General features: G+C 46.1%; 1 protein-coding gene across 7 annotated transcripts in view; it reads right to left on the minus strand.

Annotated features, from left to right (window-relative positions):
- Positions 1-17,309, minus strand: part of LITAF (lipopolysaccharide induced TNF factor) — a 130,323-nt gene that overhangs the window by 15,590 nt on the left and 97,424 nt on the right. The window lies entirely within an intron of this gene.

Consider the following 17,309-nt stretch of genomic DNA (forward strand, 5'->3'; position numbering starts at 1 on the left):
TTGCGAATCTTGTAAATATATTACATGTTAAAGGAAATCTGTCATCAGTATCACCCGCACGAACCTGTCATACAGGCTTGTAGTGCGGGTGATACTGATCAAAATGATACTTAAAATGTCCTGAATGATCCAGCCATTGTGCTGTAATCCCTGTTTTTCTTTTTATGTAAATGAGGTCTCTCGGGCATGGGTCGGAGCTATGAACTGTGCTCTGGGCACCCCAGGTCATCTTTCCCGGGCGGGAGCTCCGCCCAGGTCATCAATATACATGGCCTCCCTCCCTGCAGGTTTTTGCCACGGCACATTCGCCACTTCCAGGGTACACCCGGAAGCGGCGTCAGTTTCAGCCTCCATGCATCATTACACTTCACTGCTGGCCACGGGAATGAGGCTTAAACTGACGCCGCTTCCGGGTGTACCCTGGAAGCGGCGCATGAGCCATGGCGAGAACTTGCCGCTAGAGCAGGGAGGGAGGACATACATATTGATGACCCGGGCTCCCCCCCCAGCAGAAGGGGACATGGGGTGCCCAGAGCTCCGGTCCTAGCTCCGCCCATGCCCAATAGACCCCATTTACATAAAAAGAAAAACAGGGATAACGGCTGAACCATTCAGGACATAGTATCATTTTGATCAGTATCGCCTGCACTACAAGCCTGATGACAGATTTCCTTTAAGTGGAAAGTTCAGCTGTGCAGATAATCTTTTATGGAGGGACTAGTCTTAAGGCTACATCCGGCCAAGATAACTACCATTTTACTGAAGGAGTTTATGGGAAAAATCTGTCACAGTTCTACATCCAGGCCTGGGCTAATGGTGAACCCATCTGAGAAATCACAAAGAGAGCATGAAAAAGTAACTAAATGTACAAACTTTTCACACGTCATCCAGACAAAAATTTTGATTGGACTGGGTCTCAGCCTTCAGACCTGCAGCGATTGTGAGCTATAGCTGGGTGAATCTTTTTTCACTCCAGTCAGCCACCCGATCCATACACTTCTTTATAGTCTAAGAGTTGGATCAGGCAGCCAGTTGGGAAGCGAAGCGCACTGCTGTACACTTCACACGGCTATAACTCACAATCACTGAGAAATAAAGTTAGGGTTATTAAAGAAACACTTGTGCAAATCGACTAAAAGTGTCTGGTCATAGAGGCTGGAAAAAGCAGCAGGCTCTGGGTGTGCCATTCTTGTGGTTTTTTACTCCTATAGACCTTAATGGGTTTTTAAGGTTAGGTTCACATGGAGGAATTTCCAAGCATAATTCCACGCAATTACACTCAGAAATTCGGGTGCAGCAGAATCCCATTGCTCACCCCAGATAAAGCCTTAGTGCACAAAAGGTGGGGTTGAGGTGCTCTTGTGTCATTGTTCTTCCACTTGCCAATACTTGGTATTTATTATTCCATCATGTGCAGCCTTTGATTGCATTTTAATGAATATTTGCATATGCTCAGTAGTTATTGTTTACTTATGGCATATTTATGCACTTTACCTTCATGACAGGCTGTAAAATAGGGATGTATATATATGTATCTCATCTACTGTGACCTGAACTGATCAGACATTTATTCCCTATCCACATGATATTCATATATGTTTTATATATGCTCCAATAAATGGATTTAAAATCTTGATATGCTTTTTCTCTTTTGTATACGACAATCCCAACGTTGTCAATGGGATTCCGGGGAACAGTTTACATTGCAGCAATTTAGCAGCCGAGTTTCCATCTCCTCTGAAACAATGGTCTTCCTCATTATTTCAGTCTATGGGGTTGGCAAGTCTGCGCAGTCCTAGAGCCGACTGAATTCAGTCATTTCCAGACAGAGATTCCTCAGTATGAACCCAGCGTAATAGATTTTTTACCCTGAATACAAAAATGCATCAGAGCAGATTTACTGTTGCAAAAGTACCAAAATGTAGATGCAATCTGCACCAGAAAAAGGGCATACATGACACCCACCACTTTTTCTTTTCTTTCATAAATGAGTTTTTATTAAAGGTTTTTCATATAAGGTAACAGTGGATACATGAATATCTTAAGAATAGTATTGATACACAGTGCTGTGGAGTCGGACGAAATTTTGGGTACCTGAAGTCGGAGTCGGCAAACAATGCACCGACTCCTACTAAATTTAGATTGGAATTTTAAAAAAAGCAAGTTTAAATATCCCAATTCACAAAAAATCTACTTTAAGAATAAAGACCAATGCATGCAGTGCCTCACGTAACCACAAAACGAACACGTTAAGTGACCGTGAAGAAGCTTTTCATGTGCTTCACTATATGGCACACAACGCACAATTAGGGGCGGCAATACTTATACTTTCCATAGTGTTGTGTTCTGCTGTTACAGGGAACCCATGGGTAACCTAGCCTCTCAGAACTAGAGACACTTGTATAAGTGAAGGGAATTGAGGGTCAATAGTTCAAGACTGAAGCTGTAAACCATTGGAAAAACTGCTGTCATTCAGCTAAGGCTATAAAAACTTGTAAACTCGATTGAACTAGCTTAAACTTTAAACATGACTATGGGATAATATGGGATAAATGCCCCTTCCTGGATCCTCCCACTGCCCTATCTTCAGCAGCAGATCAGCACACAAACTGTTCAATACAGTAGACTGTTGGCTTCCTAGCCAGTAGTCCTGTGGTAATGACATGTATGTTGCCTTTCTTTCCTTCAAGGAATGTATAAAATAAACTTGCATTTTAATACAAAGGAGTCGGAAGTAGAAAAAACTGCGGAGTCGGAACATTTATCTACCGACTCCACAGTCCTGGTGATACATCAAGATGGGTGAGGTCACTATGATATCAGAATGTATAGTAGTATCCTAAACAGAAAAAAAAATAATCAAAAGCAGCAAAAAATTCAAGAGAAAAACTGCATACAACCAAAGAAGTGGCTTGGTAAATTATCAGTGCCCACCACATTTATCAAATGTTTAGACACTTTCACATCTCATTTGACAAGGGCACGTGGGTTAATAGGAATGAAGTGCAGCTTGGTGAGAAAGGGTTGTAGCGAGAGAAAATGCAGCTACCTAATATGGCACCACAGAATCCAGAGGTTGTATGCAGCCATAATACATTCATGCACATGATATCCTGAGATCCACCAGACAAAGATCTGACAAACCCCTCATCATGCGAAAGATTATTCCTTGTATAATTTTATCTTCGATACAGCAAAGGGAAATGCTGAAGCATGAATGATTCATGCTCCAGCCAATGAAACAGATGTTTAAAGTGGTCAATTTAGTGCCACAGTCAAAACAATCCCCATGTTCAGGGCTGCGGGGTTCTTCCCCTCAGCCCAACAGTGATGCTGGGACGCTGAAGCAGCAGATCAGGCAAAAGAGACATCTGAATGATGCAGAGTGAAGACATCTGCCAGTCCTTATACTGGTGTTTCCCAACCAGTGCGCCTCCAGCTGTTGCAAAACTACAACTCCCAGCATGCCCAGACAGCCAACGGCTGTCCGGGCATGCTGGGAGTTGTAGTTTTGCAACAGCTGGAGGCACCCTGGTTGGGAAACACTGCCTTATACCCTTCCATCTAGCGTATATGCTAAACATCCTAAATCTATAAGAGATATCACACAGTATGTCAGCACCTTCACTAGAACCATTTATGCACAATTACAAAGTATATCCAAAGCCAAACATTGGCCCTGATTTACTATTGTAAACCTGACATGTTTTGACGGGTTGTGCTCCAGAATTTGCACAAAAATTGAAAAAAAAAAAAACGACAAACTCTCCATTTTACTCAGAAAACAAAAAAAAAAAGGGACGTGGTCATCGTGAAAAGCAGGCGTGGCCACAAAAAAGGGTAGTGTTCGGCAGTTTCACAAAAAAACAACATATTTACTAAGGTTTCCACAGAAAATGTGGTGGATTTGAGCTGAGGAAAGCCAGACAGATCAAAGCGTGTGTAAAAAAAAAAAGGGAAACGTAAGGGAACCTTAGTAAACACCGTGGAACAAATATCGTAGGGAATTAAAACCCACAAAGAAACCTACACAACACTCTTCGTAAATGAGGGCCATTGTGTATAGTGGTGAGGACTTCAACCTCCACATATGCTTTACCTGATAAAACATAGCACAGAGTAAAGGCCAGTAAAGTGGTAAAACACACTAGATATTTACCAATATTGACACTTCTCTAATACAATGATAAATGCTTGGAAACAGAGCTCACAGCTTGGAGCATATCTTGCCTTCTTCCATCCATAAGTAGGCAGAGTGCTATAAAACACAGATGAAGGCATAGTCCATAGCGATATCACCGAAGTCTTCTGTGTGATTCTCTGGCTCTATTCCCAAGCAGAACTCCACCCCTAGACATCTTATCCCATTTATGTTCAGAACGCCGTCTTTGGGCGGCTGTGACGTGAGGCCCCACCCCCTCCAGTCATGTCTATGGGAGCAACCACAGCTGTCACGCCCCCTCCCATAGACCTGAACGGAGGGGGCGGGGCATGAAGTCATGATCACTCCCGCCTGAAGCAGGCGTTCTGAACATAAATGTTCAGAATGCCAGGCGGGAGATTGCGGGGTTCCTTGCAGCCGGACCCCCGCGATCAGACATCTTATCCTCTATCCTTTAGATAGCAGATAAGATGTGTAGAGGTGGCGTACCCCTTTAAAATGTAGCTGTCATTAGAAAAAAAAATTCAAATGTCAAAAGTTTTGATCACTCAGCTTTACAAGCATATTCTCTATATACCTTTAGTGGTACACTACCTTGAAAAGCGCTGTGTAGTTATATATATTAGATTAGTAAATTACTTTTATTTAAAAATCTTAATCTTTCCAGTACTTAGCTGCTGTATGCTCGACAGGAAGTTCTTTTCTTTTTGAATTTCTTTTCAATCTACCCACAGTGCTCTCTGCTGACATCTCTGTCCATGTCCTCGATCCTGCTCTGGATAGTTCCTGAGTTTTTTGTCCAGTTATCTGAATAGAATCTTTGACAGAAATCCCAAACGGAGCCTCCGACACAGATGTGCCTAACTGGATTTTGCCATCTTCCAGTGCTGATAGTGACACATATCCAAATGAACCTACACAATATCCCTCCTCCTGACAGGATGGATCTTTCACAAGACAAGAAGTTTTAACCAGCCTAGCGGTATTCCCGAGCGTGACTCGGGGTTAATTTTCGCTGCTAGAAGCGGTAACCCCGAGTCACGCTCGGGGTAGAATTGCAGAGTTGCTGTGCGGGCTGCACAGTATATCGCAAAAGCAATCAAATCGCGATTTTTGCTTTTTGCGATGTAGTGATGCAGCCCCCGGGAAAATATGTGATTATCTGCTCGGGTCGGCTCCCGTTGCGGGGGCCGGCCAGAGCAGGTAAAGACATATACTAAAAGTCAGTGTTTCTCAACCAGGGGGCCTCCAGATGTTGCAAAACTACAACTCTCAGCATGCCCGGACAGCCAAAGGCTGTCCGGGCATGCTGGGAGCAGTAGTTTCACAACAGCTGGAGGCCCCCTGGTAGAAAACCCTGAACTAAGTGTAAAAGTAAGAAGGAAGAAAATAAAAAAAACTTTTGCTCACCTAATCCCGGTCCCTGCAGATGTCTGTCCCCTCCGTGCGCTCTGTTCACTGCTCTATTCATCTTACAGGACCTTTCCCTTTTCAGCCAATCACAGGCCGCAGTGGTGTAAAGCCTGTGATTGGCTGAAGGGGAAAGGGCTTGTTCTGCAGCAAATACACTAGGTTTGATAACTGCCCGGCAAACCCAGTGTATCCTGCTGCAGGACAAGGTGAGAAGATGACAAGGTGACAAGGGGGGAATGTGACACAGGGGAGAATGTAACAAGGGGGGGGGGGGAATGTGACAAGGGGGGGGGGGGGAATGTGACATAGGGGGGGAATGTGACATAGGGGGGAATGTGACAGAGGGGAGAATGTGACAAGGGGGGGGGATGTGACAGGGGGGAGGAATGTGACAAAGGGGGGATGTGACAGGGGGGAGTGGAATGTAACATGGAGGGGGGAGAAGGTAACAAGGGGGGGGGGGAGAATGTAACAAGGGGGGAATGTGACAGGGGGGATGAATGTGACGGGGGGGAGAGTGTAACAAGGGGGGAGAATGTGACAGGGGGGATGAATGTGACAGGGGGGGGGAGAATGCAACAAGGTGGGGGGGAATGTGACAGGTGGGAATGTGATATGGGGGGGGGAAATGTGACAAGGGAGGGGGAATGTGATGGGGGGAGATGTGGAATTTCAATGCAAAAAATTGTACCGCTTTTGGTACAAATTTCCAGACGGAATCGTACCGCTAGGGAGGTTAACAGACTCCTTAGTGTTAAGACACCGTTCTGCAACACCGAAAATTGTTACACCATTCTGGCAAATTGCATACAGATTTCCATACTAACACAAAACACATGACTCCCAATAAGTCTTGCAAAATATTTGTTAATTTTGTTTCCTACAGGAAAAATGTCACCATGCCAAAAACATTCATCAGTTTCCAAAAAGTCACGTGAGACTGTTTACAAAACAGGACATGACCTTCTCCAAATATAGTATACACAGATCAGCCGACCCCAGGGATCAACAGAATGGGGCCCCAATTACCGCACTGAACGGAGCAGTGGGGCTAGGCATGAATAGTCTATGGCAATGCTGAAGATACCAGAGTACAGACCCTGGGTACTTCTTCCACTCCCACAGACAATGACATCTGTCAAGGGGTCTTCACATTTTGACATGTAAACATTGTACAGACCATGTCCCACCTTCATGACAGTGATATTTCCCAATGGTCGTGGCCTACATGAACAGCATAATGTACACTTCAAAAATTGTTCAGAAATGGTTTGGAGGAACATAAAATAGTTCAGGGCATTGACTTTGCCTCCAAATTGCCCAGATCTCAATCTGATCAAGTTTTGTCTGAGCAGGTACTTCCTTGTCTCGAGATCAGAGGACTGGCACCGGGGCAGGCACACATTTTTTATCCCAGCCCGGCCACATTCAACCCTACAACACGTCCCCAGACAACCCTTAAACACTAACGTACTGTGTGCATGGGACACCATCCTCTTCCACTAGTAGATTTGTCCGACACACTAAAAAAGTGGTTAAAAATGTGTTTGGCCCTTATTAGGTCAAAATTTAGGTCCTAGGAAAACCGAAGATGCAGAGATGGACACAAAGGTTATAGACCCTGTTCAAGAAAAGCAGATGGGCCCCTTGTTTACCAGCTACTGACCAGATTCTGTGTTTCTAAAATAATCCTCAGTGGTGTGCCAAAACCAATTTCCAAGAGAATTGGGAGTCATTCCTATTGCAAATGATCTAATTCACAGTAGAAACATTGCTATGTTTCTGGGCCCCTAGAGCTGCAGGCCATCTTTATGGTATGTGACGACCCTTGAAAGATGTGGCCTTCCTCTTTACAGGAAGCATGGCCTAAAAGCATTTCCAAAAGGGTTACGCCTTTATTACTATAGTGGCTGTTTACAAAATAGTTACACAGTTAGGTTTAATGCTATATAGAATGTACAGTGATCCCTCAACTTACAATGGCCTCAACATACAATGGTCTTTTCTGGACCATTGTAACTAGAAACCAGACTCAACATACAATGCTACGGACAGTCCAGATCTGTGAAACATGTCAATGGCCAGAAGAACTGACCAATCAGAATGGGCATTCACTGGTAAAACCCCTGTATTACTGAAGTGCATGGACTGAATGGCTGTCTGGTAGCGCCCCCTACAGTACAGGGAGGTATTACATGTTCTGTACTATTTACCTGTTCCGGGGTTAGCTGCTCCTTTGGACACCAGGTGAGGACGGCTTCATTTAACTTTTTTAGGGCACTGTGTGTACTGTACAATACCATGAAGAAGCTCCTGTCCTCTACATAGACCAGCGTTTCCCAACGAGGGTGCCTCCAGCTGTTGCAAAACTGCAACTCCCAGCATGCCCGGACAGCCTTTGGCTGTCCGGGCATGCTGGGAGTTGTAGTTTTGCTGCAGCTGGAGGCACCCTGATTGGAAAACACTGACATAGACAGTGATTACAGCTCCCAGCAGATCATTCTTATTTTTATATGTAAGGATTTGCTTTATCTGTATTAGTTATTTACTTATTTTTCTTTAATCCTCACTTTTTCCTATTTTTGGATGCCATTTTGGGGCTTCAGAACCAATGAGCAGGATTCCATAGAGTTCTGGTCTCAACATACAATGGTCGTCCTGGAACCGATTAATATTGTAACTTGAGGGACCACTGTAATTAAAACCAAGAGACCAAAGGAAATGCTGAGAAAGAGAATGTAATCAATTAGAATATTATAAACCACAATTACTGAACATACAGAAACCTGGTGGAGACCTCAGGAGTTGAAGATACTTGGGTGAACAAAACCTAACATTGTATTCTGTTCCTATATGTATTCGTATACTACAAAACATAGCAAGGCACCCGCTGACTCCAGTATTCATTGTGAGAAATCCTCTGGGGACTAGAGCGGAGAAGGATCTGTTCAGACCTGCCTCATAAACATGGCTTACAGGAAAGCAGGGATCAGACCGGCTATAGGAGTGTACATGGACCTGCTGAAAATACCGTATTTATCGGGGTATACCACGCACCGGCCTATAACATGCACCCTCATTTTACCAAGGATATTTGGGTAAAAAAATTTTTTTACCCAAATATCCATGATAAAATGAGGGTGCGTGTGTGCGCGTGTATACCCCGATATACCCCCAGGAAAGGCAGGGGGAGAGAGGCCGTCGCTGCCCGCTTCTCTCCCCCTGCCTTTCCTGGGGTCTAGAGCGCTGCTGTCGGCCCTTTTCACCCCCTGGTTATCGGCGCCGCTGCCCGTTCTGTCCCCCTGACTATCGGTGCCGGCGCCGATAGCCAGGGGGAGAGAAGCGGCGCCGACAGCCAGGGGGAGAGAAGGGGCAGCGGCACCCATTGCCGGCGCCGCTGCCCCGTTGCCTCCCCCCATCCCCGGTGGCATAATTACCTGAGTCGGGTCCATGCTGCTCCAGGCCTCCGTCGTGCGTCCCCGGCGTCATTGCTATTAACGGCGCGGCGCTCTGACGTCATGCGCCGCGCCGTTAAGCGCATAGCAATGACGCCGGGGACGCACGACGGAGGCCTGGAGCAGTGCGGACCCGACTCAGGTAATTATGCCACCGGGGATGGGGGGAGGCAACGGGGCAGCGGCGCCGGCAATGGGTGCCGCTGCCCCTTCTCTCCCCCTGGCTGTCGGCGCCGCTTCTATCTTCCTGGCTATCGGCGCCGGCACCGATAGTCAGGGGGACAGAACGGGCAGCGGCGCCGATAACCAGGGGGTGAAAAGGGCCGACAGCAGCGCTCTAGACCCCAGGAAAGGCAGGGGGACAGAACGGGCAGCGGCGCCGATAACCAGGGGGTGAGAAGGACTGACAGCAGCACTCTAGACCCCAGGGAAGGCAGGGGGAGAGAAGCGGGCAGCGACGGCCTCTCTCCCCCTGCCTTTCCTGGGGGTGTATCGGCGTATAACACGCACACAGACTTTAGGCTAAAAATTTTAGCCTAAAAAGTGCGTGTTATACGCCGATAAATACGGTAGATAACGGGACTTCTTATTTCCTTACTCTACTTGGTAATACTTTCTGTGAATGTTGTTTTGGAACAATTCCAAGGATAATAAAATACATTTCTGTGCAACATCTGCATGGAGTTTATATGGATTTCCTCCATGTTCTCCGGTTTCCTCCCACACTCCAAAAACAAACTTAGAAGTTAACTTAGAATTCAGCCTATGATCCTCAATGGGGTTAGGGACTGACATGACTAAAGGCAATCTCTGTACAGCACTGCAGTATATGTTAGTGCTATGTAAAGGCATAAAGTAAATCACTCGATTGGGTTCTGTGGTGACTTCTGCTGTGGGCACAAGAACAAGACATTAAAATACATTTATTACAAAGAACTTTTAAAGTGGAGATTTATCAAGATCTGTGCAGAGAAAAAGTTGACCAGTTGCCCATAGCAACCAGTTTAATGTTTTTATTTTTCAGAGGCTTTTTTAAATATTAAAGAAGCAATCTGCTCTACTTTTCCTCTGCACAGGTTTTGAAACATTCCCCTCAGTAGGGGGGCGACATCTGCCACTCAGTCAATTACAGTGCCTTGTAAAAGTATTCACCCCCTTGACTTTTTTCCTATTTTGGTGCCCCACAACCTGGAATTAACATGGATTTGAGGATGAGGATTTTGATCAATTAATTTACAGAACATACCCACAACTTAAAAAAAAAAACTAAAACATCTTCAATCAAAACAACAAATAGGACAAAATAATATAAAAAGTCAATGTGCATAACTATTCACCCCTCTAAAGTGAATACTTTGTAGGGCCACCTTTTGGGGCATTCACAGCTCCAAGTCTCTTTGGATAAGTCTCTATGAGCTGCCACATCTTACCACTGGGATTTTTGCCCATTTCTCCTTACAAAACTGCTCCAGCCCCTTCAAGTTGGATGGTTTGCGCTTGTGAACAGGAATCTTTAAGTCTGACCATGGACTTTTGATTCGATTGAGATCTGGGCTTTGACTAGGCCATTCCAACACATTTACCTGTTTCCCCTTAAACCACTCAAGTGTTGCTTTAGCAGTGTGTTTGGGGTCATTGTCCTGCTGGAAGGTGAACCTCCGTCCTAGCCTCAAATCATGCACAGGGTGGTACAGGTTTTGCTCAAGAATATCCTTGTATTTAGCACCACCCATCTTTCCCTCAACTCTGACCAGTTTCCCAGTCCTCACAGAATGATGCTGCCACCACCATGTGTCACTGTGGGGATGGTGTTCTTTGGGTGATGTGATGTCTTGGGTTTGCGCCAGACATAACATTTTCTTTGATGGCCAAAAAGTTCAATTTTAGTCTCATCAGACCAGAGCACCTTCCTCCATACATTTTGGGAGTCTCCAACTTTTTGTTTTTAGCTAAAAGTATTGGCTTTCTTCTGGCCACTCTGCCATAAAGCCCAACCCTATGGAGCGTACGACTTATTCTCATCCTATATACAGATACTCCAGTCTCTGCTGGGGAACTCTGCAGCTCCTCCAGGGTTACCTTAGGTCTCTGTGCTGCCTCTCTGATTAATGCCCTCGTTGCCCGGTCCATGAGAGTCAGGGGGACAGAACGGGCAGCGGCGCTGATAGCAAGGGGGAGAGAAGGGCCGGCAGCAGGGCTCTAGACCCCAGGAAAGGCAGGGGGAGAGAAGCGGGCAGCGACGGCCTCTCTCCCCCTGCCTTTCCTGGGGGTATATCGGGGTATACACGCACCCTAATTTTGCCATGGATATTTGGGTAAAAAACTTTTTTTACCCAAATATCCTTGGTAAAATGAGGGTGCGTGTTATAGGCCGGTGCGTGGTATACCCCGATAAATACGGTACTTCTATTAAAAAAATTGTAATCCTTCCAATAGTTATTAGCTTCTGAAGTTGAGTTGTTGTTTTCTGTCTAACTGCTCTCTGATGACTCATGTCCCGGGAGCTGTGCAGTTCCTATGGGGATATTCTCCCATCATGCACAGCTCCCGGGACGTGACATCATCATTTAGCAGTTAGACAGAAAAATTCAGAAGCTAATAACGATTGGAAGGATTAAGATTTTTTAATAGAAGTAATTTACAAATCTGTTTAACTTTCCGGAGCCAGTTGATATATATAAAAAAAGGTTTTGTCTGGAATACCCCTTTAAGGCTGTAACGTATACCAAAATACGAAAAAAGGCAAGGGAGGTGAATACTTTTGCAAGGCACTGTACATACCGAGGCATAACATCGCCACGCGCCCCTCAATACAAGTCTATGGGAGGGGGCGTGGCGGCCATCACGCCCCCTCCCATAGACTTGCATTAAGGGGGCGGGCCGTGACATCACGAGGAGGCGGAGCTGTGACGCAACGATGCTCCGGCCCCTGTATCGCCGGTCATTACGCACAGAGCGAGTGTGCTCTGTGCAGTAATGTTAGTGGGGTGCCGCAGCAGAGATCCCAGGGGTCACCAGCGGCGGGACCTCTGCGATCTGACATCTTATCCCCTATCCTTTGGATAGGGGATAAGATGAAAGGGGAGGAGTACCCCTTTAAAGAGTACCTGTCACCAAATAAAAAAACTTTTAATATAGTTTTCCTTGTGTAATTAGCAGACACTTTTACATTCAGTTCCTTTGAAAATTATCAACATAATAATGTTTAAAATGTAATAGAAAAATGGCCACTCTGACATTGTTCTGTTCCCTGCCACAATTAATACAGTCTCCTCCTGGCCCGACAGGAGTCCAAACTCAGGAAGTACTTCTGGCTGCACTGAGCTTGATTGACAGCTGCACAGAAAGTAAAAGCTCGTCATATTCTCACAGAAAGCTGCACAGACTGAAATCTGCAGAAGAGCCTTACTGAAAACAACACAGACTGAAACATGCACAGAGCCTGAGGTCTACTATTCATTCATCACAGAGCTGCAATCATGTGAGGGCGGAAGTGGTCCTCCAGCAGGCTTCAGTGATGTCATGCCTGCTGGGAAACGCCCACTTTCTCCTGCTTGGACTATGTGAGCAGGAAGAAGCATCTGCGGCAGTGTGCATAATAAAATAGATGATCGGATCGCCCGCATCACTGCTGCGGCGATCCGATCATCTGTAATGACGGTCGGAGGTCCCCTCACCTGTCTCCGTCCGTCTCCCGGCGTCTCCTGCTCTGGTCTTAGATCGAGCAGACCAGAGCAGGAGATAGCCGATAATACTGATCAGTGCTATGTTCTATGCATAGCACTGAGCAGTATTAGCAATGAAATGATTGCTATAGATAGTCCACCCTTTGCTGTTTGGGCATGCTGGGATTTGTAGTTTTGCAACAGCTGGAGGGCTACAGTTTGGAGACCACTGTGCAGTGGTCTCTAAACTGTGGCCCTTCAGATCTTGCAAAACTACAACTCCCACCATGCCCAAACAGCTGTCTTGACATGCTGGGAGTTGTAGTTGCGTACCTCCAGCTGTTGCATAACTACATCCCCCAGCATGCCCTTCGGCAATCAGTACATGCTGGGAGTTGTAGTTTTGCAACAGCTGGAGCCACACTGGTTGGAAAATACTGAGTTAGGTAACAGAACCTACCTGAAGGTTTTCCAACCAGTGTGCCTCCAGCTGTTGCAAAACTACAACTCCCAGCATGCACGGTCTGTCAGTGCACGCTGGGAGTTGTAGTTTTTCAATAGCTGGAGGCTTGTCCCCACCCAAGTGAATGTACAGGGTACAATTACACGGGCGGGTTTGCAGCGAGTTTCCTGCTTCAAGTTTGAGCTGCAGCAAACTTGTACAGTCGAGGCCTAAATTGGTGATTTGCAAAGTGGTTCTGACAAACGCAAGAAAATAAATACCACGTGTGACCCCATTTTGGAAACTACACCCCTCACGGAACGTAACAAGGGGTATAGTGAGCCTTAACACCCCACCGGTCTTTTACGAATTTTCATTAAAGTTGGATGGGAAAATGAAGAAAAAAAAGTTTTTTCACTAAAATGCTGGTGTTGCCCTAAATTTTTCATTTTCACAAGGGAAAATAGGGGGGGGGGGGGGGGGGGAAAAGCCCATTTCTTCTGAGAAATAACATACCCCATATGTGGATGTAAAGTGCTCTGTGGGCGAACTACTAATACTAATGCTCAGAAGAGAAGGAGCACCATTGGGCTTTTGGAGAGAAAATTTGTCCGGAATTGAAGGCCACGTGTGTTTACAAAGCCCCCATAGTGCCAGAACAATGGACCCCCCCATGTGACCCCATTTTGGAAACGACACCCCTCATGGAATGTAATGAGGGCTGCAGTGAGCATTTACGCCCCACAGGTGTCAGAGATTTTTGGAACAATGGTCTGTGAAAATAGGGCTGGGCGGTACAAATATGTGTATCACGGTATTTTTGTAACTTCTGGCGGTTTCACGGTATATAACGGTATTTCTTTTGCCCACCCCAACCCCCCGCCAGCGCTGTTCTGCTCCCCCCCCACCAAATCATGTGACCCGCCAGCGCTGTTCTGCTCCCCCCCAATTAATCATCAGCCCAGCGGGGTACTACTCACATATGTCACCTGCAAGCACTGCCCTCCTCCTTTGTTGGGGGCCGCCGGCGCTGGAACTCTATACTGTACGCCAGTGGTTTCCAACCTGCGGACCTCCAGATGTTGCAAAATTACAACTCCCAGCATGCCCGGACAGCCATTGGCTGTCCGGGCATGCTGGGAGTTCTAGTTTTGCAACAGCTGGAGGTCCGCAGGTTTGAGACCACTGCTGTACGCTGTATCCCTATGCCAAGGCTGCAAAAGATAAAGAAAATAAACTTTAACTTACCTACGTCAGCCTCACACTGTTCCTTGGGACTGGAACGTCGGACAGCCGTCAGCCTATCACCGGCTGCAGCGATGTCCCGCCCCGGCCAGTGATAGGTTAAACGCACTGTCATGTAAGAAGCCGGCCAGAGCTCCTTACATGACAGTGGTCTGACGGCTGTCCGACGTTCCCGTCCCCAGCGTAAGGCCAACGTAGGCAAGTTGAAGTTTATTTTCTTTATCTTTTGCAGCCCGGGCATAGGCATACAGCGTACAGCAGTGGTCTCAAACCTGTGGACCTACAGCTGTTGCAAATCTACAACTCCCAGCATGCCCGGACAGCCATTGGCTGTCCGGGCATGCTGGGAGTTGTAGTTTGGCAACATCTGGAGGTTCGCAAGTTGGAGACCACTGGCATACAGTATAGAGTTCCAGCGCCGGCGGCCTCCAACAAAGAGGAGGAGGGCAGTGCTTGCGGGTGACATGTGTGAGTAGTACCCGACTGGGCTGATAATTAATTGGGGAGGAGCAGAACAGCGCTGGCGGGTAACACGATTTGGTGGGGTAACATATGATTAGTTCCCTGATGTGGGGACAGTGCTGCGCTGGGCTGATAATTCATTCCCAAGGGGGAGGGGCCCAACCGGTATTGTGGTATGGGAAAAATTCATATCGTGCATCCCGAAAATTTCGGTATTCGGTATGAACCAGTATACCGCCCAGCCCTACGTAATTCTGTGAGGGGTGTAGTTTCCAAAATGGGGTCACATTTGGGGGTTCCACTGTCCTGGCACCATGGGGGGGCGCGTTGTAAACGCACATGGCCCCTGACTTCCATTCCAAACTTCTCTCTACAAAAGCTCAATGGCGCTCATTCTCCTCTGAGCATTGTAGTGCGCCAGCAGAGAATTGACATCCACATATGGGGTTACAAATCTTGGGGGGCATTTTCTCCTATTACCCCTTGTAAAAATGTAAAATTGGGGGGAAAACCAGCATTTTAGTGGCAACATAGTGGCTTCCTAAATGGGACATGCCTTCCAAAGACCATTTCAGCAAAATTTGCTTTCCAAAAGCCAAATGTGACTCCTCCTCTTCTGAGAATTGTAGTTCGCCCGCAGAGCATTTTACAACCTAACATGGGGTATTTCCATACTCAGAAGAGGTGGGGTTACAAATTTTGGGGGGCATTTTCTCCCATTACCCTTTGTAAAAATGTTAAATTTGGGGGAAAAACTGCACTTTAGTGTAAAAAAAATAATTTTCATTTACACATCTGACTTTAACGAAAAGTCGTCAAACGCCTTTGGGGTGTTTAGGCTCACTGGATCCCTTGTTATGTTCCCTTTTTGCTGTTCTGGCCCCATAAGGGATTCATAAATGTGACATGCGGTGGTATGTGGGCAGAGGATGGAGGGGAGGCGATGGGGCAGCGGCTGTGATGGTCGTCTCTGGCAGGGGGGCGGGGCATTATCGGCAAGGTAATTGACGATACCGGTAATGTCCAAAATCGCGATTATCGGCCTGTAATATCAGCCAAACTGATAATCGGTCGATCCCTAGTGTGAATCAATATATAATTTATTTGGAATGTCTATTTTCCTTACAAGCAGAGAGCTTCAAAGTTAGAAAAATGCTAAATTTTCAATTTTTCCATCAGATTTTGGAATTCAAGAAATGATGCAAGTATCTAAAAAATGTTACCACTAACAAAGTAGAATATGTCATGAAAAAAAACTCTCAGAATCAGACTGCAAAGTAAAAGCATCCCAGAGTTATCAACGCTTAAAGTGACAGTGGTCAGATGTGCAAAAAACGCTCTGGTCCTTAACCTCTTAAGGAGCAAGGACGTTCTGGAACGTCCCTGCACCCTGGGCTTTAAGGACCAAGGACATTCCAGAACGTCCTGGTGTTTCTCCGGTCTCTGCCGCGCGCCGGGCAGCGATCGGAATGGCATGCCTGCTGAAATCCTTCAGCAGGCATGCCGTGCAAATGCCGAGCGGGGTCCCGGGACCCCCCCCCCATGTCGGTGATCGCAGAAAATCGCATGTCAATTCAGACATGCGATTTTCTCCTATTCCGGGCTGATCGGGTCTCTGGTGACCCGATCACCCGGAAAATTGTGATGATCTGACCTGTCAGTGACAGCCCAGATCATCCTGAAGGGTAGGAGTGAAGCTGCTCAGATGTTCAAAAAACGCTCTGGTCCTAAGGTGTAAAATGGCCTGGTCCTTAAGGGGGTTAAAGGGGTACTCCGGTGAAAATATATATATATTTTTTTGATCAACTGGTGCCAGAAAGTTAAACAGATTTGTAAATTAATAAAGGTAGAAAAAATGGGTGGGCACTGCTAGAGAACCACTATGCAGGTGCAGCAATCAATGTATTCGGGTGTATGGCTGGTATATGGTGCTGGACAATCAAAGAGACAGTCTTTCATATATAGTAGGGGTGTGAATCGCCAATAATTTGGCGATTCGATTCGAATCGCGATACCAGGGTGGCGATTCGATATATCACAATATATCGCGATACTGTCATGTTGGGGATATATCACGATATATCGCGATATTCCCTATTAAAAGCTTGGGAAAACTTATTCTAGCTGAGAAAGAACAAGGTCCTGCGAGAGTTGTCCTGTGAGTGCGTACGTTCTCCTTCCTGTTTGTTCTGAGTCTGTAGTCTCGCGGTAGCAGCCTGCGAGTGGGACAGAGCTGATAACAGGTACACTGCCAACTAGTGGTCAGGAGTTTAAGTGTTATAAAAAAAAATAAGACTGACAAATAGGACTGTGACTCAGTGAGTGAAATACAGTAAATGTTAATTTTAATAATTTATAAAAAAAAAAATAATCGATTCTCAGAATTTTAAAATCGATTCAGTATCGCGGGAAAAAAAATCGCGATAATCGCGCGAATCGATTTTTTCTTACATCCCTAATATATA

This window comes from Hyla sarda, chromosome 8, assembly GCF_029499605.1.
Source record: "Hyla sarda isolate aHylSar1 chromosome 8, aHylSar1.hap1, whole genome shotgun sequence".
Lineage (NCBI taxonomy): Eukaryota > Metazoa > Chordata > Amphibia > Anura > Hylidae > Hyla > Hyla sarda.